This window comes from Vidua chalybeata, chromosome 2 (assembly GCF_026979565.1).
Source record: "Vidua chalybeata isolate OUT-0048 chromosome 2, bVidCha1 merged haplotype, whole genome shotgun sequence".
Taxonomy (NCBI): domain Eukaryota; kingdom Metazoa; phylum Chordata; class Aves; order Passeriformes; family Viduidae; genus Vidua; species Vidua chalybeata.
The window spans coordinates 106,362,986-106,390,302 of record NC_071531.1 but is presented as its reverse complement, the minus strand read 5'-3'; positions in this window follow the sequence as shown (position 1 = coordinate 106,390,302).

Sequence of the window (27,317 nt, the reverse complement as noted above, 5' to 3'; positions counted from 1 at the left end):
CAGAGACCTTTTGAATTCAGATTTTACTCTGAAGAAAGTGGTGTAAAAGAAGGTGCAAAAATTTTGTTTGTTTCATGGGATAAAGACTAAATCCAGACTTCAAAGAAAATAGAAGACTAAATAAAACCCAGTTAATTTCACAGTCACTCTGCATCCAAATAAATACTCTTTCCCCTTTTAGGAATTTTCAAAGCAAAACTATTAGAACATCCTTTGGTACATCAAATTACATACTGTGTGTAGTCATATGCTTTATATACTTGCAGTCAAACTAAAACTGCAGATCCACCCTTCCAGTACTCAGTTTCTAAAATTAGACTTTTAGATTTTTAGCTATGCACAAGCCACCTCCTCAAATATATCGAGCTTCTTCTGAAGATAAAAAAATTGTGAATTTTTTACTACTCAAAATCAGGTTGCTTCTGTGAAACATAGGGAAATACTTTTAGAACCCTAAGTCTGAAACTTTTGGTCAGCATTTCATAAGCTTTTCCAATGTAAAAGAGCACAGCAGCATATTTAATCTCTCAATATTTAAGAAATACTGTTAGTCATACAGCATGATAAGATATTAAAAAATAATTCACGCAGCTTATCCTTGAAATTACATAAAATAAATTACTTAAATTAGATAAATGGCAAACTATATAAAGTGTTATGCTTAAAATCACATAAAGTAAACAGTGAATCATCCCAGCACAGCTGGCTGTGCTCTACAAGTGCTGCAACTCAACCACCACATCAAAAGCTTCACATCCAACCAGACCCCTCATGCCTCACAATTACACTCAAATCCAGGCTACCTGGGTCCATGTAAATGCCTCCTATTTACTTTTATTTATTTAACATTTAAACTAGTGTTGGTATACTACATGCAGCCTAAATAATACATGTGCTGATCGATCTATAGGGAGACTGAATCTGAGGCACAGTATCACCCCCACCTTGCCAGAGACACTTAAGATTTCTAACACTGCTACCTTTTGCTATAAAAATGATTAAACTGCAGTGGAGCTGAAATTGGAACTGAAATATAAGGCTGGATCACTTGCATAATAAACTTTGATTTAGTCATTAAAGAGATTATTGCTTCACTTCCCTGTAGACAGTGAGGACAGGCACCACCCTCATATAGTTCTGTGGGGTGATGCCCTGTGGTTGAATTTTATTTTTATTTCTACAATTTTATCATAAATAAATCAAACCACTGAGTTCTGAAAATGGAAATTCTTTCTGTGACACACAAAAGAGATGTAAATAAACAAGGCTTTGGGGAGAAGGTCCTAGGTCTGGTCCTCTCCCTCTGAAGTCTTTCATCTCCAACTCCTCTCCCCAGTCCTGAAGGTCTTGTCTTCACTTGGGAGGTGTTGCCAGCACTGTTGAAAGATTACGTTCATGCCAGGGCACCCTAGGGTGTGCACAGAGTCTCTCTGTGCCCCTCCTGAGGCTCAGCTCACCCCATGGACCATCCCAGAGTGGCTCAGTTTACCACCCCTCAGCTGGGGTGGGTGCTGACCTGGCAAAAGGACCAGATCCTGTTAGAGAGACCACTGTGTACAGAGTCAGACTCTTCAAAGCTGCCCAGCAGCCTGAATGGGCACAGCTTGCCCCCCGTGGAATGCATGAGTTGTTTCCAAGATGAGTGAGGGGTTTGTGTCCTCCAAGAATGGTGAATGTCCTAATGGTCTCTCTCTCATTCCCTGAACAGTTCTGTCCCACAGCCTTCCACACAGCTAGAAACAAATGAGCACCTTAATTCCCAGTCTACAAATTCTCCCAGATGCCACTAGAGAGACACAAAGCTTATCCACACTCAAACCTTCCCCCCCACATATGACCAAGATATATGGCAAAGGGAAAACAAAGAAATTCATCAGAAGAATTCAGAAGGGAGTAGGCATTAGCAACACCTCAAATCTGCTTTCTGATTTAAGATAAACTCAAAACAATACTTAGTCTTCTTTTCCTTTTCCCTGTTGTTTTGGTCTCCCTAGTATAAATCCTTCTTAAATTTGAACCATGATGTGTTATTTCAGCTTAAAGGGAAAAAGAAATTCCAGTTGATTTGTACTTCCAGGTTCTGCTTTTAGACTCCAGTTTATCTTGATCATTAGTTTATAAATCCCAGTTTAAAGCACATTTAGAGACTGTATTCCAATGAATCATTCTGAAAGGTTTTCTGGCATGCAGACTTAAACACAGCTAGAAAAGAAAATGGTATCTTTATGTTTCTCTGGACCCACATACAGGAATCATTTCACTCCGTGACACCTAACCTTGCAACTAAATCAGAAGCAGTTTTCTACCCATAATTCCATTCTTTTAGTTGCATGTGGGTGACAATTTTTCTTGTTCTAATGAATTCCAAGGAGAAAAATACAGATGAAAGGAGCTGGTTTTGTCATAAATACAGAATGATACAGAAAGACCATAGAAAATGTCTTCTCAGAGCTTGTAACTTCAGCAATGAAGTTTTTATTAATTGCACCAGAAAATTTTCCAGATTCATTGCCTTGTACTGATCATGACCAGGACTTAGACAGACACAAGGCCTACACAAACACCAGCACTTTCCAAAGATGTCTATACTTCACAGCACTTTTGAAACAAAATGTGGCATGGAAGAACTAGAGGATGGTCTAAATCAGCTGTGTCTATCCATCATGCAACTCACTTCAGCACAGGTAATACTGTGAGTCATCCAGTGCATTTCCAGGTGCACATATCCAGCTTCACCCTTCCCCTCTGACCAACACAGCTGGAAGTTGGTATGCAGATCTCTGGCTGTCTGCAATCTCATAAAAATAGGAATAAAAGAAATCTCTGTTGCCATTTCGGGATGGGCTTCCCAGTGAGCTGCAGTGGAGAAGCCTGCATGCTGACCTCTCACCAAGCAACACCCTGAATTCCATGTGCACAGCAACAAAAACAACTCAAATCACTGAGATATAAGCAAAAGCTGATCCTTAATGGTTAATGGAAAGGGGAGGTGCACACATTCTGTTCTGGAGGTCAGAAACGCTCAGACTACATGACCTTACAACAACTGTTCAGATCTGACAGAACCTGAACTTGCAGCTCTCCTCAGAAAGCAGGCATCCTCTTCAAGTCACACAGCACTCACAGTAATATCACACATGAAACAAACCACTGGACAGCAGGGATGCCGAGGTTTTTGCTGATTCAGAGATCTGAGCAAACAAGACAGATTGCTTCTTAGCCTCCATGAAGCAGGTATCTTCCTTATGTTTTGTTTCAGCTGCAAAAAACACTTCTTAGAACAGCAAAAGCCCATATTAAGATATTTTCTGCAGTCAGGTTCATAGGTTATTTTCTACCCATGATAAAAATTCAGCTCTTTGCCTCTGCTTGAGAGCAGGTAAGAGACCAAAGCAATCCAACCCTCATTTACCAGATTTAATTGAAAATGTGAGAAAGAGAAAAAAGTTAACAGCATTTCTTAAATCCCAGGAACTTGACAATGACATATATTCCTAAGTCACATACCTCTGAGGAGAGGTCATGTTGCCCAGAGTAAATAACAGCTTGTAATTTGCAACGAGGATACCCAGCAGCAGCACTGTGAGATACATGTGATAATGTGATTTACAGGACCAGGAAATAATTTTCAGATATATGTGCTGCATTAACAATCCAGGTTAAGCGTGTGCTGCAACTTTTCCCTTGAAGGTACAGTAGGTGGAAGATTAAATGCAACAAAAGGAAATGTCAAGGGGGGAGGGAGGAGTCTCCTGCTGAGATGTTGTGATAAATTATTAAAACTTCTTTTTAATGTTGATGCTACTCTTTAACCTCAGATCACAATACTGACAGCAGAATAAAACTGGAAGTGCTATTAAAGCTGTGATAAACACACCATGCTGTGGCAACACTTGTAAGGGAAAAAAAAAAAAAAGTAAAAAAAAAAAAATCCTGGGGGTGCCTCCAATCAGCAACATCAAGAAACAACCAGGGAGAAAATATCAAACTATCTACAATCCACAGTCCCTCAGTCCAAATATTTATGAGATACCATTTATGCTCACTGAGCTATATTAGATTATGAGACCTCAGTAACCCATGTTTTCCATAAACAAATGTCATCCAAGGAAGCAAAACAAAGTGAACTTTATGAAAAGGCACATTTAGTGAGCTGCTTACAGCACACATAGGGTAAATCTTCCCAGCAGTTTTTAACAGAAGAGGAAAATGGATTACTGCCTTCAAAAATCATAAATGTTTTCTCAACATAGCATTTTTTCGATAAAGTTAATGCAATTTATCTTTATTAACACATCAACACTGACATAGCCAGTCAGCCAATTAGTGCTGCTGGCAGTGCATTTCACAACATCCATGTATTCTAAAAAAATGTCCATCTAGTCATTTTTACCACATATCCTAACAATTCTGCACTCAAAATAGGCTTCTTGCTTTCTTTCTCTCTTCTTCTCCAACACTGTAGCCCCCTATGACAGGGGTAACATCACTTCCAGCAAAGCCACAAGAGTCCCAGAGGCTTCACAATGAAAGAAACAGTCTGAATTCTAACAATCCGAAAAATCACTACATTTATAAATGGCATGCATTTATTTGTATCAAGGCCCTAAACATTATTCTGCTAATAGTACAATGCAAAGCAAAATTCCTGCAAGGAATACATACCTTACCCAGAGTCAGCCAAGCAAACTAACAAGAAAACAAATTAAACTCCATGCTCTCTTTTTAGCATCCTACTGCAAGCCCACACAGCAACCTGAAATCTGAGTCACTCAAAATAGCACAGGTATTCTCCTTAAATTACTTTTAATGCAGCTTTTTAGTACCTTACCCAAACATCCATTACAAAACTTTTCCTTTCCACTTACCCCCCTTCCAGTGTTTGCCTTTGGTCCTGCTAAGCTTGCTCAGGGTTGGTCCAGAGAAGAGCAACATCAAAATGAAAAGAAGTTCAAGCATAGTGATTTTCCCCTTTTTCAATGATAACAACATTTCCACAAGTTATTTTAAAAAATATTAAAAAAAAAAATTAAAAAAATCTCACGTCTTCTCCCCCACTTTGTATTTACTTAGGGAAGAGTGATTAATCATTGAAAAATTAGAGCAAGGAGTAGCTTTGCTCCTCTCAGACGTTGAAGTAATTTTTCAATGATGTAGCCCTGAGGAAAGCCACATTTCTCACTGATCCGATTTCTCCCACACAACATGCAGCCAGCACCGCTGCTACTACAGCAGCTATAAAATAATTTCTGCTCCTCACTTTGGTTTCTGTGGGAATATATTCCTCAGCTTGCAGCGTGAGCTTGATTGAAAATGATAAATACAGTAATGCTTGTGTCCAGCAGAAAAGAGAAAAGATGTCAGGATTGTGAAAAAAGATGAGAAGCAGTTGTACTGACAGCTTTAAGCCTGACTGTCTGATCCTAATAGCTGTGCAACCAACCAAATTGCTCTTTTAAGAGTAATAAGGCTTCAGTGAAAGCTGGTGTCACTGCCACTTGGGTAGGTAGTGCAGGGCTTGAAAATCACCAAGGAACCTGCTGGAGATAACGACTGCCACGGTCCCAGCTCCGAACGCAGAGGGCTGAGCAGAATACAGTATGCACAGGGAGCATTTAATCTCTATTGTGTGCAGGAGATTTCCTGCTTTGCACTGTGCCACTGCTCAGGACTTTTCACTGCATTTTCTTAAGGCTTTACTTCACATTTTAAACTAAAATGCAAGCTTCGATACACTGACTACTTGCAGCATTTCTGAATTATTGCATGGGAATAGCCCTGCTTTTTTTTTTTTTTTTTTTTTTTTTTTTTTTTTTTTAAAGTAGCAAACAGGAAGAACAAATCTTTAGGAGTAGCAGCAATCCTTGCACTGCACAGAGCAGCTATGCATTTTATATTTTCACACTGCCTATCCTTAGGATCTCCAAAATCCAGGGGGCGGGAGTACAGGGTAGAGAGGGAAGGAAAGAGAAAGGGGACATTCAGTAGTGCACACATTCTCAAAATAATAGATTGCAGTCAGTTTTTCCTTTAATAGGTGTTACTGCCACAGAAATAATAGAGCTACTCCCTACATCTCCAAATGTTTGTATTTAGGATACAAACTGACTCTGCTGATACTGGATCAGCAAACACAAGACTTTCTGTGCAAAATTTTGGATTTTCATGAAAGGTACTCTGAGAAAGATTCCTGACATTCAGACTGCCCAAACAGTCTTGAGATGCGCAGTGCTTGCTTAAGTGTGCCCAAAAGCTTGAATTCATCTGCAGTCTGGCATTTTGTTGTTTCTATATAAACATGCAGTACTCAAACCAATGAACCACAAACCTTGTGCTGTAGATTAATGTAAATAAAAAAATCAATGTCTTTAGAATGACAAAGCAACAATGGTCACAAATTCCCTGAAGTTATCACATTTTCTACCACAGACATGATGCCCTTTTCAGTGCAACATTAAAAAGATGGTATTAATAAATCTAAAGCCTTGCTTATTTGTCTCTGAATAAAGAATGATATTTTGGCTGGTGGAGACAATCATGAACATCTGATATATGTTCAGAGATTTTTTTTTTAAACAAACAGCATGTAATATCACAAACAAGGAAATATTGGGATTTCACCATGACCATATCAATGATGAAAGATCTTTTATTTTTAAGTTCTACAATGTATTTATGGGCTTGTGAGAGGATGTAACATTTGCATTTAGAAAGAAAACAAACACATGCTGATGTACAGTTCTTTATCCTTCTGTGCATTAATTTTTAAAAGTTATAAGACAGCCTACCAGATGCTGAGTCTGATACATCAAGGATGATGTTTATGGCTCTTAGTTGCCAAAAAATTAGGTCAGTATCTGTCACATAGAGTCACTAAGCTGTGGCTTCTGTTAAATTTCTCCATCAAGCCATTCTTAATCACCAGTCTCATTGCTAATAATTAAAACATCATTTCTTGTATTTCTCTCACAACTGTTACTGAAATGAGGCAGGCAGACACTCATGTTTGTTTTGATTGCTAGCACCATGTGATGTGCTGAAGAACCAAAAAAAACTTAGGACTTCACAGAGTTTTCACGATTTTTGCATCCAGAAAATAAGAAATCCTTAAACTAAACAACCCACAGCCCCACCCTCCTCAGGTACCATAAAGTAAATTCATTAACTTAAACGTTTTGGATCAGAAAGCAAACACCTCCAATGTCCAAAACATGTGACAATACCAGTCACACCTCGGAACTTTTTACAGATAATTTTCTTGGCCCTCTCTGCAGCCTTATGTCATTTTTACCTCCCAAGTACTTTCTTCAGTCTCTGTCTTGCTTTCAAATTTCATAATCCCCTGAAAGTTTATCACACTATCCTGCTTCTAACCCCTACCCATGAGTAAGTCAGCTGCTATGGGGAAAACTGCTCCCAATGATGGCAGGCATCCTTAAAAATACCCTCTTGATCCCTGTACTGCAAAAGAATTCAACCCAGCTTGGATACCTTCTATTCTCAGCATTAATGGAACCAGTGGCTTTTGGAAGGTATGATGAGTTCCTGTCAGCTTTCTGCCAGCTCTGACATGAGCCTCTAGCAACTCAGCAGGATCAGGTACTGCCTGAGTAGCAGCTCAGGTGATACAGCAGGAGGAGGGCAGGACCACCAAGGAGCTTGAGGAAAAACACCACTGCTGCTGGTCATGGGCATGCTTGGCTCAGCCTAATGCCTGAGGTGCCCAGACTTCCACTCTGATGATGGTTTTCTGTGTTATTTTACAAAAGGTAAGTTTTTGAATCCACTTAGGATTATATTTGGAGTGAGCAGGCAAACCTTCAAGGAAACATAGAGAAAGTGTTGTCCCTTCTTATGAAATTTAGTGGGGCTTTTTAATGTCCTCATTTCCAGGTTCATAAGAATTTCAATTTTCCAGAGCTGAAATGCCTCCAGAGGAAAGATATGGTTTTAAGAAAGATTATATAAACTTTGTGGTATGTAATATCAGAATGACAAATAAAATAAACCCAACATTTATTTTTCTTTCAAGTATCATGATTTTTAAGTCAGCATTGTGTTTTAGAGATGTAAAATGGCTGATTTGTAATTCTATGTTATGCTTTGAGTGTGAAGTAATGGAAACAGAAAGAAAAGTAACCAGTCTGAAGTCCACTTTTATGTTTGTTACTATTCCTCCAAGAGTTAAAAGAGGCAAAACAATCCCATGTCAGATAAATGCCCCTGATGACTGCCTATTTCCTTTTTTGATTCGTTTATGCTTTTCTCCACACCCATAGGTCCTAGCAATGAATTCAACATGTTTATTTACTTCCTCTTATTTCTTTGAAAATTATATTATTGAGATAATGTAGGGTTTTCCTCAGTAAGAAAAAATCCTCTTCATCTTTCCTCATATTATAGTTTCCCAAATACCCTTCATACAACTTACTCCAGTAAAAAAAGTAATTTCTCAGACCAAAGATTCCCACACTCACAGTTGTCCTTGCTGCTTTCAACTTAAGTATATCCAGCTCTAATTTAGTGTTTATGAGATGAAGTCAAGAGAAAAGCCTACAGCATTCAGGATGAATTAGCAGCTGTATATTCTCTCCCTCGTTCTGCTCATGAAGCCAAAGGGCAGCAGCCACAATTAAGCTGAAGTTATGCTTATAAATGTCTACAACATTAATGAATAGAGAGGTTCTTTTTAATTAACAGAATTGTAGGATGCTTACTCAGAGGCAGTATACACCAGCAACCTAAATAACAAACCACTAGTGAGACACTCAGGAAAAAATATGTCCAAGTTAGTTTAACCTGTAGTTGGTATAACTGGCTATCTGGTCACTCTTCCTTTCCATATTCCCCTTCTTTTTACTAATCCATATGAGGCACAAAAGGCTGCTGGTATAAGCACTTGGTTAAAACCCGCAGGCTTGAATAAATAGCAACAACAATTTCACAGAAGCTTGAATACCAGAGCCCTGAAGAACATGGTCTTGTAAGGGAGATATTTTGGGGAGCTCTGCTGCTTTCAGACTGTAGGAGGCACAGGCAGAAGTCTCGGCTGCTTGCTTACTGACATGTTCTTGGGGCCCTTTTATTTGCCATCCAGATTCCATTTCACTATAGGGAAGGTTATGGACTTCCTCAAGATCCTTCAGTAACTGCATGAAATAATGCTTCCATCCAACCCTGCATTCAGGCGTTTCTCATTGTATATCCTGGCACTTTTTTAATTATAGAATTGTCTTAACACTTGGAGAAGCTCAGAAAGATCTGCAGCCTTCAATCTTCCAATTTCAGAACACTGGACTATCAAAATAAAAAAATTCAGAGCTTTCCAAAATAGATAGAAATGACTGTTTAGATAGTCACGACTAAGATGAGAAGGAATGGAGACAGAAGTTGAAATGTCCATTCCCCCCCCCCCCCTTAGAAGTTACCAATATTTCATTTTTTCCTACCTCTCTCCTTCTCCATCATCCCACAGATCCCAAACAGCCAGCATCTGGCAGCGTGAAAATGCCCGTGACTAAATGAACTTTGCAAAAGGAATATAATCAACACCAAACACAACAAGATGGAAATATCACATCCTTCATTGAGGGCATGAAGAATATTTTTCTGCTGTCTCCCTCATCATATACAGAGGTCCATGTTGCTGTGGGCCATAATTAATTCAGTTCTTTTTAGGCATGAAAATTGTTTTGATTTTAAATACTTTCAGCTTAGGGCATTCTAAATATCTGTGGAAAGCTCCTGGGGATTTCTGTTAGCCACAGACACCAATAGAAGAAACATTTTAGGATACTTGTAACATAATACCAAGCCAAATAAATACAGAGCCTTCTTAAATCAAAAACATATTTGAAATTCCTTCCAATTCACGTGATTTCCAGGGATTAAGACACCAGTGCTTGCCCAGAGCACAGTCTGCACTACCATTGCAGGTATTGTGAAAAACCATTTCTATTCCCCCTTCACAAATATAACCAAATAAGATGTTGTGAGTATCACTGCATGCCAGTCCCCAAATACTATATTCATTTTGGTTTTTGCTGGTAATAAAGATCCACAAAAGGGTGTATCTCTGCTTCATAACTAACCAGTAGCTTTGTTGAATAAGACTGCTTTAGTGCAGTAAAAGAAACACATCGATAAAACAAGGAAAATAAGTCCAAGATTCACATTTCTATACTGAGGGTTATTTCTTGTTTATGCTTAGAGGTCTAAGGCCTTTCTGATACTCTGCAAATTATATTATGTAGAATGAAGAAGTACATTAAATTTATTGCATAATATTCTGCACTCATCAATCAGGATTTATAGGAGTTTACATTTAAGTATACTAGGAGTTGTAATAATTCACTTTGAATTTACCACTTATTTCAGTCTTAATCATGCAGAGTCTCAGTTCAAAGAGTACAAATTTGCTTGATGGTGCTTGTAGGCAACCAAAACTGCTTAGATACTTGGTAAACAATGGGGGGAAAGCCAACTTTTAGTTTTATCCATATTTTTAATAAAAATATTAACTTGGAAAATCTTATCCACTATATCCAACACAAAGATTGTAAATGCTTTCAACACTGACAAGATGCTATACTGTTACTTTGAAATGTAACTGCTAAACGTGACCTATCAAAAAATGTGGTCTATGTTCAAAAAAATTTTACATACAATTTAACTGCAATGTTCCAAAAAATATATATTTATATTTAACAATGGGTAATAAAATATTATTTATTTTAAAAGAACACAAATTATTAAAAAACATACACATGCTGTTTCCCAAGGAGCTGCTTTGGTAAGAAAAATACTATATGAAGTCATAAATCACAACAGGAGGTAAAACCACTAATGAGACACTTTACTGTGTTTTGTGCTACAGACTGAAAATACATTTCTGGTTTTGACAAAGGGGAAATGGAAAAAGCAAACAAGTCTGGTCTAATTTACCTCGTTTTTAGTACTGAAAAACCTACTATATGTTATCTTATTGTATTCTAGTTTGCTCTATTTCCCACCAAGAAATAGAGCATTTATCCAAAACACAACTCTGAAATTATTGGCACATGGTACCTGTCCAACAGGAGGGGGAAAAGAGATTAACTGAGAGCAAAGCAACTTGCAACTAGAAAAGATGCCAAGATTTATTTTCACAAACTGGAAGTAAAGCAATAGTTATACTTTGAAAATATTTATCAAAATACCTTCAACTATCATACCAATTCTTAATTTTTTTTTTTTTTTGGCAGGCCTATTTCTAACAGCCATGATGAAGAGAGAGCAAAGCTGAAAAGCTGGAAGTACCAGTTCATACACACAGGACTCATAACCCACCTTCCATGACACTTAAAGGCTCTGATTTGTCAATAAACAAATTCAGGTTATCATTCATGGGAAAATATATGCCCAACTCACATTTCATTTATCAAATAGGTCTTTATATCTGAGAGCTTCAAATATTTTGTGTGTTTTCCAATTGTTGACTTCTTTGGGAGTATTTTAGACATATTCACTTTAAATTTCACTATGCACAGCTTTGAAGCCACAAAGTACTAACCTGGTCCTCTGCTCCTGCTTCCAATGAATTTTTGAAGTGCTTTGGCACTGCAATACCCAGTAGCCCCATTAGGAAGAATCGACTAACACCAGTCAATCAAACGTCTCCGGGTGTAATCGACAGAAATTAAACATGCAGAAGACAAGCTAAGTAATAGAATATTGGTATCTTCACATATTAAAGATGTGGGAAGAAGACAAGTTCTGCTGGAAAATGTAATTACCTAGGGACTGAAATTTCAGATCAGAAAGAAAGGAGGACCAAGATGCAACAGAGATCATTCAGGAAATGCCAGTGACAAGAGATACATCTGCTTTCTCTGAACATATATTGATCCAGTTGGTTTTATGCTCAGGATGCCTCCAGTGCTGCTGAAGGTGTCACATTTCAGGTGACTTGAAACAATGAAACTCTGACTAATTGCAGTTATTAAAGACATTAGCTTGCTTTTCCTTTTATGGTGTATTGAAGTTTCCCTGAGGACACATTCAAGACAAAAGGTGTAGCAGTGACTCCACAGCTCTACTTATGACTTCTTCAGTGCTCAAGTGAAGAAACTCATTAGTCAGCTGGGATTCCATGTAAAAAATCAAAAATACCAACCATTACCAGACAAGGGTGCAATGTGTCAGTGTGAAAGCCATGCCAAAATGCCACAGTGCTCATAAACCTGCAGCTTTCAACACTGGGATTATTTTTCTGTGGAGCCCCAGACTTGCAATCTATTTGCAAAAGAAGGCAGAAGGTTTGGCAGTTTTGGCTGGCTTGTTTGCTCACCACATTCAAGTTAAGAATAAATGTTTACATGGCAAAAGACAGCAACTGTGACACACCTGCTTCCATAGTAGAATCCTAGAATATCCTGATTTGGAAGAAACCCACAAGGATCATCCAAGTACAGCTCCTAGTCCTGCACAGGACACTCCCAAGAATCACAATGCAAATTTCTGGCACTTTTGAGAGTTTTAAAAATAGAGTATTTTTTCCTAGTGCTTATTAAAATATAGCTATTATTTTCTAAATTTTCTGGATAGAAAGGAAAAACTAAATAATTTCTCTAACTCTAAGGATCTGTGTTTTTGAGAGACAGCAAGTATTGTATAATCAGCATTTGTCTGAAATACTGAGATAAACACTATACAGATGCCTGCTAAGCAGTAATCTACTGTTGCTTTTAAAATATTTGCACAATTTCAATTTATGTATTCAAACAATTCCTGTTTACAGCAGTGCAAAACCAATTGCTGATTGAGGCTATGTTCAAGTGCTACATTCATTCTTTCTTTTCCCATTTTTATTGCAGGTGCAGATATTAAGAAATACATCTTTCTATTCTGTAAAATAAGACCAAACCCTTATTTTACAGTGTTCTGGTGTTAAAAGATGTTTGCCCTTCAGTAATTATAGGCTACATCTGCCCAGCTTTGTTGCAATAGGAGACAAACCCAAACCCTGTGACAGGCGAGGAACCCGCATATGTTGGGTCCAGTCTTGGGGTTTTTTTTTTGGGAGACAGCCTATCAGGCAAGGAGCTCATGCACCAGGCAGCAGGAAAAGGTCAAATGTTCACAGATGAAACATAGGCACAGCTACTGCAAGAGACCTCATCTGCCACAATCACTACAGACAATCCTGAATTCAGTCATTCTTTCACTGATTTTAATTTTTTAACTTCTATTAGCACTACAGAGCTCATACTAGAGAAACAAACTGGACTGTACATCAGGTACTGCTGGATAATTACATTTCAATGCCAGGGCCAACCCCACTGGCCTATAACCAAGGGCAGAGGGTGCACACACTGGAATTGGGTATAAATGAAGGCATCATCTGGCATACAGAAATCTTTATTAACAGTGCCGATTCACATGGCAAAAAAACTTAGCAAGGCTATAATCCTAGCCTCAGTCTGTTCAGTCTGATGTTAGCAAATACAACTTATTATTCATGAATTGAGAAAAATTTATATGTAAGTCCTCTTCTGAGATAAGCTTATCCCCAACCCCACCCTGCCAAACCATTGTCACAGTATCCCACGTTGGTTCGAGGCCACACTCCAAGCATGGTTTTATAATAAAAGCATAATCTCTTCCTATGATGGCTTTTGTCATTATATTTAACTGCCTTCCACTCTCATTCAGCACATAAGAATGAATTTCCCTTCAAACAATTAGCATTACTAAACAACTACATAAACCTTTGACTGAAAGTGGCTTTCAGATGAGTTGTACAAAACCAGTGCCCAGTTAAACAAAAAATAAATGAACAGAAAACAATCAAACAAAGAGGCAAAGAACTTTTGTTGCTATCAGAGGGTCAAATATGTGGAGCAAAATTAGAGTTGGGCTATTCCTTTCTACCTGGATGTCCTGTGCTGCAGGCTTAGTAGAGGTGGCATTATAAGCATGACTGAATAAAACAATTTATAACGAGAGTTTTGCCTACAGCATCGTAGGGATGTGTTATAGTAGCACAGCAGGAAGAAATGTGATCTTTCGTTGGTTTCACTTCGGTGACCAGGGGCCAGATGACAGCAGATAATCAGCAAGGGCTGTAATTTATCATGGCACTGTAAGACAGAGCAGCTTCCAAAGATAAGCCAGGAGAGCAGCAGACCACCATCCAAGAAGGCAGAACAAGTTCTCCTCCAAGGCCCAGGTGTTCAAACAAGTGTGCATGCATTTGCACACACAAACAGCACACACAAACAGTGTGTATCAGATCTCTGCTCTCCACACCTTGCTCAGGGTCGAGTGAAACAACTGGGAATTTGCATACATATACATATTTCATTAAGGCACCTAAATTATATGAATAAGGCAGTGCACTTCCTCTCCCTGGTACACCAATTTTAATAAGGTCATTGCCTATATGTTTAACAGCTAATAATTCTGCTCTCTCCCTCAGCATTGAAAATTCTGCCCAGTGCAGAGCCAGTTCCTCTGGCTTCAAACAGCTCACTACAGATACACCTAACAGGAGAAAACTACCTTCAGGTGAGGGATGCAGGGTCTTAACAGGAACAGCACAAATGGCTAAAAGCATCATTCTTGTACCTGAGAAGTGTGTGCTCACTACAAGCCTACTCCTGAGCACCAGAGGCCTCTCTAACACACAGTGCCAAGGCTAAACTCAAAGCCTGTGCCCTGCCAGCCACCAGAGGAAGCCCAGGCAAACACAGGGGACTGACATGAGCAGACCTTTTACTGTACATGCCTGGAGGTGAACTGGAGCGCTCTCGTGCTGCCAGCTGAATCCTGACATCTGTAGGAGCTCTCCTTTGCGCAGTGGGATGCAAAGGATTCTCTAACTCTGCACTGGACACTGCAATGCCATGCCAACTCACTTCTGCCTTTTAAACTGTATTGTGAATAGTGGCAAAAAGTCACAAATGCCGAGTTGTGAGTCTTCCAGAGTTTCTGATCAGTCAAAATCATCAAGTCCTACCTGCATGAGCATTTAATGGGAACAGTCATACAGGCAATTGATCTGGTCTCAGATTTAGGCTGAGGCAAGCCCTGCTCTTCCTCTGAGAGGCTGGGCAATTTTTCACCTATTTATTCTGTTTCATCAACCTCTCCTTCTCCCTTTTACTAAGAGCCCCAGTCATTGTCATGGCTGACAGCCTTGAAAACCACACAAAATCTGTGAAAGCAAGTGGCACACACTCACTAACTTCTGTGGAATTTAGATCAATCTTACACCCTTCAGCTTGAAACTCACAGTGTCGTTTTCACTGCGAATTGTACAACTCAAAGCCCATCCTTCTGAGCTCATATTGAAAAGAAGAGGTTTTTCCTTGTCCAAGTAGAGTTAGCCTTATCAGACACAGCCCCCATAAAACTTCCCTTTATCCCTGAAATCAATCGTCACACACTTACTCTCAGCTTTGCCCACATCTACCTTTAGCAATTTAAGTCTCATTCCCTCTGTGAAACAGGCAATAAATCACATCCACTGTACTGAGTGAAAAATAAATCATAAACTTTGAAGAAACAAACAGAAGTTTGTAGAAGACTTTGAAGACATATTGCTTACAATTTGCAAAGCAAGGGGAAATCAGGTGTTGGGAAGGAGCTGGGATCTTTGGATGCCATTGAAGGGCTCCTTAAATAGGTTCCTCTAGGGTTCTTGTTCTTAAATGCATGTTCAGATGTGTCCTGAAGAAGCAAAATATGTCCTTACCTATCTTCAGGCTTTAAACATGGCCTCAACTTTTATTTTTTCCGACTTTTCTGCTTCTTCTCTACAAATGAAAATTAAAATTGTTTCTTACTCCTTAATATACACACACCATGTAAATAGTTTTCAAGTGATTTTAGCTGCCTGAGAGTTCCTTGATTTTTAAAGCTCTAAGGAAATTCCAATATGTGTTATTAATCCCCAAATGGAATACATCTGTAGAGCAGTAATTTCTTTCAAGCTTAAGTAAAACTGCCATGCACCCCCTGCATCAAAACCCCAAAGATGAGACTCCATTTTCCATTTCCATTCTTCTGTGCATATTTAGATATGGGTTTCTCGTGGTCTTGTGTTCCAAAGACCATGAGAAACCCATATCTAAATATGCACAGAAGAATTATTTTTCCACTGTTCTGACTTTTTTTTTTTTTTAACAACATTCATAAATAAAAAAGGTAGCGAGACTGTTGGCTTTTCATATCATTTTTGTGTTGCTACAGTACATTTTTAAAGTTTGAGAAGGGACATAATATCCTTAAGTCGTGAACAGACTGTTGCCATAGATTTCTTCTAATTATGTTATCTTCTCATCTATCCCTCCTACAGTTTAAGTTATTTCAACATAAAAATAAGTAATTCTGAAATTAATCTATTTCTACAAAATATCAAAAGACATATTTCAAAAGATTCCATATTCTACCAAAATTGGTAATTCAAGAAGATAGTTTGAAGTCAGGAATTAAACAGCAGAACATTCTCCAATAAATAGCTTCTTTCTAAACCTCACCTCTGTTTCAAAAAAAAAAATATAAACATTAGAAGAAAACACATTCTCTGTGTCTAAAAGCTATTTTTACAATAAGTGATTTTGAGTTTAAGCATAGTCTTCCCAAAAAATTTGCAACTGTTATTGTGATGTAGTCACCCTTTTAGATTGCATTTGTAAAGCTAAAGATAGAAGTGACAATTATTCTAAGATTATTAAAAAATTAAAAATCCAGTAAAGTACCAGGTTTAAAAATTCTATTTGCATTTCATCTGTCACTGAATTTGCCCTAATTGTCCACTATTGTGATAATGTCTGAGTTGAATACTGTATGTCTATATGTATGTTAGCACCCAGCAATTAGCTCAGCAATAATTATATACTATTTCTGACCTCTTTGTGCAGCTGGCAGAGGGTGGGGTTTTTTAAATACATCTTCTGCAACTTTAAGTAATTTTAAAAAGCACAAAAATAGAGTTTAAGAATGATAGGAAACAATTACTAGATTTTCCATAATTCCTTATACACTTGGAAAATTTGCATATACATTATGATTGCATGCAGCAAGTCTGAATTCTAACATATTCCTCAATAGCCTCTGTTCCTTTTATAGCTCATTGACTAATTCTTTGCTTTCATAATTGATCCTATGCTATCCATGAGGGACATTTATATTTATATTTTAAAAGCAAATATTTATTAAATACATTTATATAAAGTAGACAGGCTACTTAATTTTTTTTAATCTTACAGTGTGTTTCTTCATTAAAATACCTTTCTTAACCATAATGACATCAAATGACAGGCACCCAGTACTTTGTACAGTTTGAGCACTTTGAACAGTTGGCACAGAACTAAGAAAATACAGGTAACATTTCTCAGTATTGCATTGGTTCAGTTGCCTACTTTTTCCTCTGATATTTTATCAGTTTCTCAAATGAGAGATGCTACATGATCAGAGATATTTATAAATTAAGAGATGTAATTTCCCCCAAAGGTATGCATATGCAAGATTTGTAAAAGTTAAATGTCAAAAAGAATTAAAGATAAGAACCTTATTCTAGCAAAATTGTAAAAACCTCTGAGTTTTTCTCTATGCAAGCCACATGTGGTTCATTAACATTATGTTTTCAAGGTTGTAGGTCAGTTTAGAAATCCAATTGCAAATCAAGGGAAACTGCTTTCAAATGACATCTGACTTGGCCTTCAAAACCCTAATAATCTAGAGCAAATCAGATCAGTAAATCAAAAGCCAAAATTGAGTTTATGATTAATACAGTTCAGAAAATGAACTGCAACACATAACTGGACTTCAGCTGGTCCATGGGCTGCTCATGAGTAGATCACAGCTGCATGGAGTTTCTTGATGCAGTGCTTTTAGCATCCTGTTAAGCTCCCTCATTGATGGATCCTCATTGAATCTAAAATCCAGAATCAAATTCAGGTGTTGGCCTTACACCGAGGACATGAATTTGTTCCTTTGCCCAGCTGCCAGAGCCATGGCTTGGCACAGCTCCTCACAAACCCATGGGTGGCACCTGTGATGTACCTACTTGAGCTGTTAGACCACTGTAGATCGTCTCATACTGTAGAGGAGATTTCGGTCTCTGTTCTAATGCTCCTCATGAAGCATAAAAACCCCTTAAAACTGTTTTCTGTGAGGAAGAGCATTTCTCTCTTCAAATATGAGGCAACAGGCAATCCTAAGTAAATCCCTAGGCTTCTTCTTTCTGAAGGAAGCACAAGTAAAGCAAGCAGAAAGCTTGGATCAATATCCCTGTCAAGCAGAATTTATAGTCACAATATGGCATTCTGCTAATTTGTCAGCATTAGAAGTAATTCTTTACAAGAGATTATTGTTGAATATCAGAGTATGGACAGCACTATAAAATGACATGGCTGAATTTTCAAAATAATGATACCACTTTCCATGGGGGGAGAAAACCCCACCAAACACAAGAAACCCACATATATTGTAGAGCAGACTGCATACAATTTGGAAATAATGATGAACAAACTCCTATGCTGTACCTGTAAGACTTCCAGATGCAAAGTCTGCTTATCCTATATGCAAATAAAGTATCACTACCATGTGGCTGCTTCAGAAAACAGAGAATTATGTAAGATGAATAAAAATGCAAACTGTAAGCAGATGTTTCCTGTAAGCTTGCAAATAGAAATACTTTAATAAGCACAAAACCCTTGTCAGATTTTGGCTCTTGACTACTATCTCTGTCAGAGCAGGTGCCATTTTCCTCCATATGTTACTCTATCTACATATTTATATAGCTTTTATCATCAAAGTACCTGCACAACTTTAAGTTCCTTAAGGTTTCATTCTCAGGGCATGTGAAAGAAGACTGGGCAGTTTACAAACAAGCAGCTGAGATGCAAACTGAGCTAAAGACTTGGGCAGCTTGTAGCTGTAGCTATGATTTAGAGGAGGGCTTTTAGAAACCAATCCCTGCCATTAACTGCATTTTACCCAAAGCCATGCACAGCTTTCATTTAAGGACACAGATTAACAAGTGCATGATAAACGCAAATCAGACTGTCAGCTCTATAATGAACAATTTAGGAGTTAGTTTATATTCACTGTTGGAGGTGATCTGTTTTAGGATATGTGCTTTAGTTCAGCCCAGAGCCTGAGATAAAATGATGTTGCCACCTTATCCAACACAGCAGAGTGCCCTAATTTCAGGCATACTTACAGCAGACTGCAGTGTTCAAACAATGCAAAACCTTTTAAAATGGTTAATCTAAGTCTTTGGTATCTTCACACTACAGTACATATTATCAGCATGTTTTAAGTATGCAAATTGCTGCAGCAATCCTAAAGGCTTATAAGGGCCCATGTGCTGATAATTTCAATGAATGGATTTTAAGGCAAGAAGGGACTTTTAGAATCATCCCTCACAGCACTTGTAGTTAATTGTGAGTAGATGCTCTTGTTTGAAATGTCAACCACATGAGAAGGAATGTAACTGGTTCAGTTTCCAAGAAAATGACATAAAAATACTGATTTTAGTGGTAGTTAAGAGATTTTTCCATTTTAGAGCTTGCTTTAGTATAACTTCAAAAATGTAAGATATTAATACAGAAGGAACCAGGTTTATAATTGAAAAAAATAGGAAAATATTTTTTCCTGTGAAGGTGGTGAGGCCCTGGCACAGGTTGTCCAGAGAAACTGTGGATGCTCCACCCCTGGAAGTGTTCAAGGCCAGGTTGGACGAGGCTCTGTAGAAAGCCATATTGCTGGTACTACACTTGTATGTCATCCATGATCTTAACTTTGGCAGCCAAATGCTCATGTATACAGCTCCATTTTATTGTCTTAAATTGGATGTGATGGCACTTTACAGTCAGAAGGAAATTATGAGCATGGCAGAGTAATCCCATCATGAGTCACATGTGACGTGTATGCACCTGTGGGTTTCCCTATGTCTCCTCTCCCTAATAAATCTGTGTTTTCCCTCACCTTTTCCAAAACTGGTGGGTAGAAGAGAATATGACTGCTGATATGCCCCTAGAAAACCAAAGAGGGAAATCACAACACACTGTTCAGACTCTTTCATCTCCCTGGAGACTTTTAAGTATTAGTCCACAACTAAAATACCACAAGTTGTATTTTGGAGCAGACATATAGATGATATATCAGATGAACTATTGTCACATACCACCTGTTCTAACCAATCAAGAGGGTTGTTTTTTTTTTTTGCATTTAAAGGAATTTTAAAACATCTTTATAGTCTAATTAGAGCAAATAGTACACTGTCAATTTATTATAGAATCATATATATACATATATATAAAGACATTTATATATAAAGACTTTAAGAGGGAATATTAGAATTTTTGTGGTATTAAAAATTTCCATGTATCAAAAATTAAATTTACTTTTTTTATAAATAGTAGCAAAATTGCACACACCGTGTAATCCTATGTATCTTTGCCCAGACCTTGTACACTTATTTTATTTTCTTTCCTTTTCTGAGAGGAGACGAATTGAATTCTTGTGGAGTAAAAACACTTGCAATACTCTAAAATGCAACATAACGCACTTAGGTATAGCGGCACACAGAATATTTGACTTCATGGCTTCACTTTAGGTCTAAAAACGAATGTATACTTAAATGAATATTCCTTAAAAGCCCACAAGAATGACAGGCCTTGATGCTAAACTTGTATATTAAAAGGTAAGAGAAGAAATGAGTTTGTGTTCTCCAAAGGTTCAGGAGGATGCTGTGACACCATGAAGGTAACAGCTGAAGGAACAGCTCCATCCCTTCCTTGCCTTCCATCCGAGCAGCACCGAGGGCAATGAGCTGTACCAGGCTCGGCTCTGCCCCTGCTTGATCCCACCAGGGCTGTGCTCAGGGGTGGCAGCAGCAGAGAACAACCAAATGTGACAGCACAGGGGCCACCAGAGGAGGTGCTGAGGGCAAGGTCTGGCTGCTGATCTAACCACTCACTTGTGGCAAAAATCCCAGGCAAAAATACAAACAGGGAATTCAAGCAAGCCAAAGCAAAGAGAAGGTTTTCACGAGGTGAGACCTGGAAATCAGTAATTCCTCTGGAGTTAGGTATCACTAGCTGACTTCACCACACCATCTATGCTAGGAGGTCCTCACACACAATCAAATCTGAAAATACCAGTAGCAAAAAATGCAGCCAATAATTAACACACCCAAGACCTAATGGCAGTGCATTTATTAAGCACTGATAACCAGTATTAAACTGAAAATATGTAATAAAGGAAAGCTAAAATATCCCAACAAGTGTCCCAGATATCTTGCTTCCGCAGTTATCAAAAATTTGCTGAGTAACAGCATAATTTATTTTAAACATGGATTAATTTATTTTTTAATATATTTAATATATTTTCTATTCCTATGCATGGTATTACTTTGTGGTGCACATTTTCCTATCAAGGAGAAACTGAAGCCCTTAGATTGTTTGCAATATATCTTAAATGACAGCAAGAACCATTATTATTATTTATACTTTGAACAGTAATCACAGTTTAGAAACCCAGGCTGGTGGTGTATTGCACAAAGATTGAACGAAACCAGAAATAGCAAGACTCCACCCCAAACCCCTGGCAGATTTCAACATTTGCATGAGAGGTCTAAATTAGGACCCTCCTAGCCCAAACCTCCTTTTGTAATCAATGCTGAGAGGAGGACCCTGCTGGGGCACTACTCAGATCTCCAGCAGCCTGAACTTCTCAGTCTCTTTGTGATCATGGGGCTGCAGCTCCTGTACTATTTTTTAGCTAAACAGCATATTTTTCATCTTCTCTATACTCATACCAATTCCTTCTGTCCCCAAACTCCCACTAGCCTGACAACAATGATTTCTGACCAAAAAACTTCTTGCTCAACATTGCATTTCCCATGCAAGATGAACACCAATTTGTCCATAAAAGTTTTCAACCATTTTCTTCCATTTATTCTTCCTCTACCCTGCTAATCACAGAATGGCCTGGGTTGGAAGGGACCTTCAAGATCATCTTGTTGGAACACCCTGCCATGGTCAGGGACACCTGCCACTAGACCAGTTTGCTCAGAGCCCCATCCAACCTGGCCTTCAACACTTCCAGGGATGGGGCAGCCACAGCTTCTCTGGGCAACCTGCGCCTGGACCTCACCAGCCTCATAGGGAAGAATTTCTTCCTGATATCCAACCTAAACCTACTCCCAGTTTGAAGCCACTCCCACTTGTCCCATCACTTCAGACCCTTGTAAATAATCTCTCTCCATCTTTCCTGTGGGTTCCCTTCAGGTACTGGAAGGCCATAATTAGGTCACCCCAAAGCCTTCTCTGTTTGAGGTGGAACAATCCCAATTCTTTCAGCCTTTCCTCATACCAGAGCTGCTCCAGCCCTCTGATCATCTTGGTGGCCTCTCTGAACTGGCTCCAAAAAGTCCATGTCCTTCCTGTGCTGAGGACTCCAAAGCTGGACACAACACTCCAGGTGGGATCTCACCAGATTGGAGCAGACGTGCAGAATCTGCTGACATTTTTACCCACAAAGGGCTGTAACTGCATTCCTCATTGTTACTGTTTCTCCCAAACTAATTTCCTCCAGGCAGAAAGATGCACCCCTCCAACAGCATCCCCTCCATGCCCCCCTCCAGACACCTGGATAGGGCAGAACACTGGGAAGCCCCACAGAAATATGGGCATTGTTCAGAGGACTGAACACACGACGTGAGCATATGGCTCCTAATGCTAATTAATTATGCTGCGGGTTAAGGGGGACACCGAAATAATAATGCTAAATGAGATTGGAAAGATACTTCCTGTGCATTTAATTAGGGTGGTATCTCTCTGATTTCAGAAAGCACCACATAACTCCAGAGGACCCTTCCTGCCCTCACAAAGGTCAACTGCCACAATTTAATCTGCCATAGTAAAATAATTAATACAAACATCAATGGCGAACTTCTCAACAATGGGCTAGGCACAAATTCAGCTTTATGAACAGTAGCAAAAAAAAAAAAAAAAAATTCAGTTCACACAGCTGAATCTCTCTTTTGGAAAAATATTACTTGTTTACACTGATTCTACACAGACATTGACTAGTTTTGCTTCCAGGTGGGTTGGATTATCAACTGCTCTCTTTTTTTTTTTTATAATGGTGAATAGTTTTATTCAGCAGAATAAAAAGATGCAGTTATGCACAAATTATCCTAACTTGCAGACATATAACTTTAAAATTAAACTACAGGAGGTTTTTTACACTTCATTAAACAGATTAAAAAAAAAAGAGTTCTAACTTTGTCCCTTGACTCGTCACTTATGAACTTTTTCATTTCCTTGATTATTCTTTGAACAGACTGAATTTAAATCCCTACCAGTGTGATTATTTGGGGATAACCACACCCTCCTAGAGTGTCATTAAAAGTATGATGAGGCAAGACTTTCTTCCAGAGAAGCAATGTTTGGATTCTTTGAAAAACAAGAGCAATTCCCTTTCAAACACTTATAGCTCTTGTAGTGAAAAGTTGTTCCCATTTATTAAATGGCCACTGTCAGACAGAAAAATCACATTAAGCTCAAGAACAATCATAATTAGCATTTTCAATCAAAATGGTACAATAATAAGCACATTAACACAGTAACATGTTGATGTATGAAGAAGGGAAGTTCTTGCTGCCTAAGGTAATGTTTTAGTCTGAAAAGAATAATTGCCAACTACTTCAAAGTGTTATCATGAATTAGGCTTGTTTATGACATAATTAGAGAGTAAAAATGAAGATATGCACGTGCCAGATTTCAAATTGGCTATTTTCTACCTGCAGTGCTCACAATTTTCAAATACCTTCTGCAATGCATTGTATCTTGCTATTTTCAGGCACTATATCAAGTTGCATCACGTCACATCCTATTGTATTAAGTGATGTAACAATTCTATTGAGTTCACCCTTAGGTATTTACAATGCTAGAAATGTAAAGGAAATAAAAATATACTCAGTGGTTAATGAAATGAAACTTAAAAAAAAAATAGAAATCTTTCAGTTAACCAGTTTTCAAAGTTCAGGTTACATAATCAGTCTAGTTTCTTGGTTGTAATTTTTTGATCTCATTCTCCATTTCTTTGCTCAGCATAAGAATGATGCAGAGAGACCCAACAGAAGGAGAGACTCCATAAAGAAAAGCCAACAAGAACTGGAGGATTAACTACAAGATAGTTTTTGAAAAATCTAAGTGTTCACCACTAACTACTGTTGTCAAGAGTCCTCTTTAAAAAAAAAAAAAAAAGATTTCTTTGACAAATGAGACTCCTGGGTTATTATAGGGAGAATTCTTGTTGAAATCTGTTCCCTAGTCTTAGAACATCTTTAAAAAGTTTCTTTTTTATTTTCCTTTTATAGAAACTTTGAAGCAACTTTTTAGGCAGAAGAGACCAATATCTGTCATCTACAAAACGTCCAAAGAGAGTTAATTATTTAAAGCTACTACTTTACATTAAGCACAAATGTGATATTTCCATTAGCTTTAATTGTGAGGAGACATTAAAGAACTGCATCTCTCTCCACTAGCAAAATATTTCAAAAACAACTTAAAAAAAAAAAAAAAAGTCTGACAGATGGAAAAAAAATCTCTTAAAGTGCTTATTTAAAACTAAATGTTAGGTCAATATAATTAAGAGATTCAGCAGCAAATGCATCCTTACCAGTTTTTTTTTTTAAATCAAATATCACCATTATCGGAAGAACATGCTGTTCATACATAAATAAGGAGCTGGAATCACTGCTTTTAATGCAGTGGAAAACACAGTCTTTACCATGACAATATAACTGGTGTATCCTAACATGTAATAATGCAGAAGTGTGGTTTGTTTTCAAGTTTTAGAATAGTTTTATTCTGAACACCTTGCACTCAATGGAGATGCACCTGGATCCCCACCCCTAACCATATAGATTATTTAGAATAAATCATTATTAAATGGGAGTGTTGAAATATGTGTGTGTGCAGATATATATATGTATAGATATATATACACACACATTTAAAAAAAATATAGAATACCTTTTTAGAGAGGCTGGGAGACACAGGATTGGAAGTGAAGAAAGTTACCACGAAAATGAGTACCTGATTACTGAAACACTGCCATAGTCAGCAGCAGGCAAAAAGGAAGCTGTAGTGAAGGTTCAGCAGTTCTCCAGAGCACATCCACAGCCACATTAATTTTGAAATCTTTTGAAATGCTATTCCACATTCCCATGCAATCTAGCAGCAGTTGTGAAAACATCTTTCAATCATTTATAATAGCTTCAAAATTATATAGCACCTTTCATCTAAATGGATCAGAAAATGGGCTTCTAGCTTTATTCACTAATTTTAGAATTTATTGTGCTTAAAACAAAGAACTTCATTAGCTAACTTATAAATAGGCTAATTATCATAATGTGACCTAACTACTGTAAGTTGCCTAGACTGCAAAATATACAACTTTAAAACTGTAAATCACCTGATTCTTTCCTTTATAAGAATCTGAGTTCATACGCTTGCAGAAACATTAAGAGAAAGGAACAACATACAGTGAATTTTCAAATAAGGGCTCATTATAGCCAATTCAGTGTTCTCTATTAAAAGGAACTTTTTTTCTGATTCATCAGAACTGCAGGTTGTAAGAAGACACGCCCTGCCAGGCAGAAGCAGAAAACCAGAAGGGATTCAGATCCTTCCTGCTTTCACAGCCCACCACAGCACCTTCCTACCAACTTCAGGAAGTGGAAGCTCCATCAATATTTTCATTTTTGACTAACCAATGGCTGTGTGAGCCCCACCTTCAATCTGTCCTCATGTGACATCCCCAGGGAGAGCTAAGGCTTGGTTTGCCAGGGCACAAGGGAGGAGGCTTGTCCCGAGGCCCAGGGCTGGAGGGGAGGCTCAGTGCCTCCTTCCCCAGGCAGCTCAGCACCCTGGCTGGCAGCTCTGCAGCAACTGAGCTTTGCTGTCCTTTAAACTAGTACTGAAGACAACATTCCAAAAGGATTATTGGTTTTAGGAACCGGGACTTCTGTGCTCCTGACATAGTTTTGACAATCATTACTCTTCACTTTTATCTGTACCACAGCCAGTCTCACTCCTCCTTTTGTTATGTTTGTCTTCTCAGCAGAAAGCAAAACTGAAGCAGGAACTTCACTGCTGTTTTTACCACCAGTGTTCACCAAGCCTAACGTATGAGATTTCCATCACTAATAAACCACACATCTAAAAATCTCTTCAACAATGCTTTTTCCTTCTCTGACAGCATCCTTTGGATCAGAGAAATGAGTTAACAAAACATGCAGTAACTGGATATGTCTGAGTAGGTCTTCACACCAGCATGGATTATGTGCTTCTTTCCACAACTCATACATTGTTTTGAACTACAAAATGTAAAATGAAGTCAATAACAGTAGAATATTTACTTAGAAATAGTGAGGCCCAGGATAGGTATGCAGCTGAGCACAGAAACTATTATATTAACTGCTAGCAGAGACTGTACAAGCTTAAATGAGTCTATTACTATAAATGCAGAATGTGCAAATTAATTTGTGTCTGAGCCAACTTAAAATACAGCCTTGATTTTCTGCAAGATAAAATATTTGGCTTAATACAAAATGTTTTGAACAGTTATGTCAGTAAATAAAATTTGCTATTAAAGTAAAAAGAGTGCCTTGACCAAAGCAAAGCTGGTTAAAGATTAAAAAAAAAAAAAATTAAAAGATATTCAAGGTATGTGAAGGGATGAAAAGTAATAAGGTCTGAATGACTTAGTGATGGCTGTCATAAAAATCTGGCAGGGTATTCTATTTACAATATGTAATAAAACTGTCACACACAGAATTTATAAAAGCATTTGCCCTAGAAAGCTAAATCTTTTTGCCAAGGGCAAGTTAATAACCTCTACAGTTCATTTGAATATATGGGCAAGGAGATGTTTTGACTAATAGAGCATCACAAGGTGAGTGCTAGGCAATCTAATAGATATTGTGAGAATAGGATGATTCAAAGATGGTGACAACCTGTTAGAATATTGCTGAAAAATCTTGTGAACTTCACAGCAATTGCGCTCTGTCCTACTAAATGTGTGTTGGGCACGTGTGTGCAAATGTGTGAATTTTACTGATTGGGGATTACATATGCAGCAATTCCATGTTAGCTGACATTAAAATAATTCCTCCTCAAATACTCAGAGAAGATGCTGACTTGTGAAGTAGCAAATTGAATGCAGAGCTACTGCTCTTAAGATTATGCAGGGCTTAGTGGTTTGAGAGATTTAAGTCACTAACAGATCAGCTAAAATCCAGGATTTTTTCC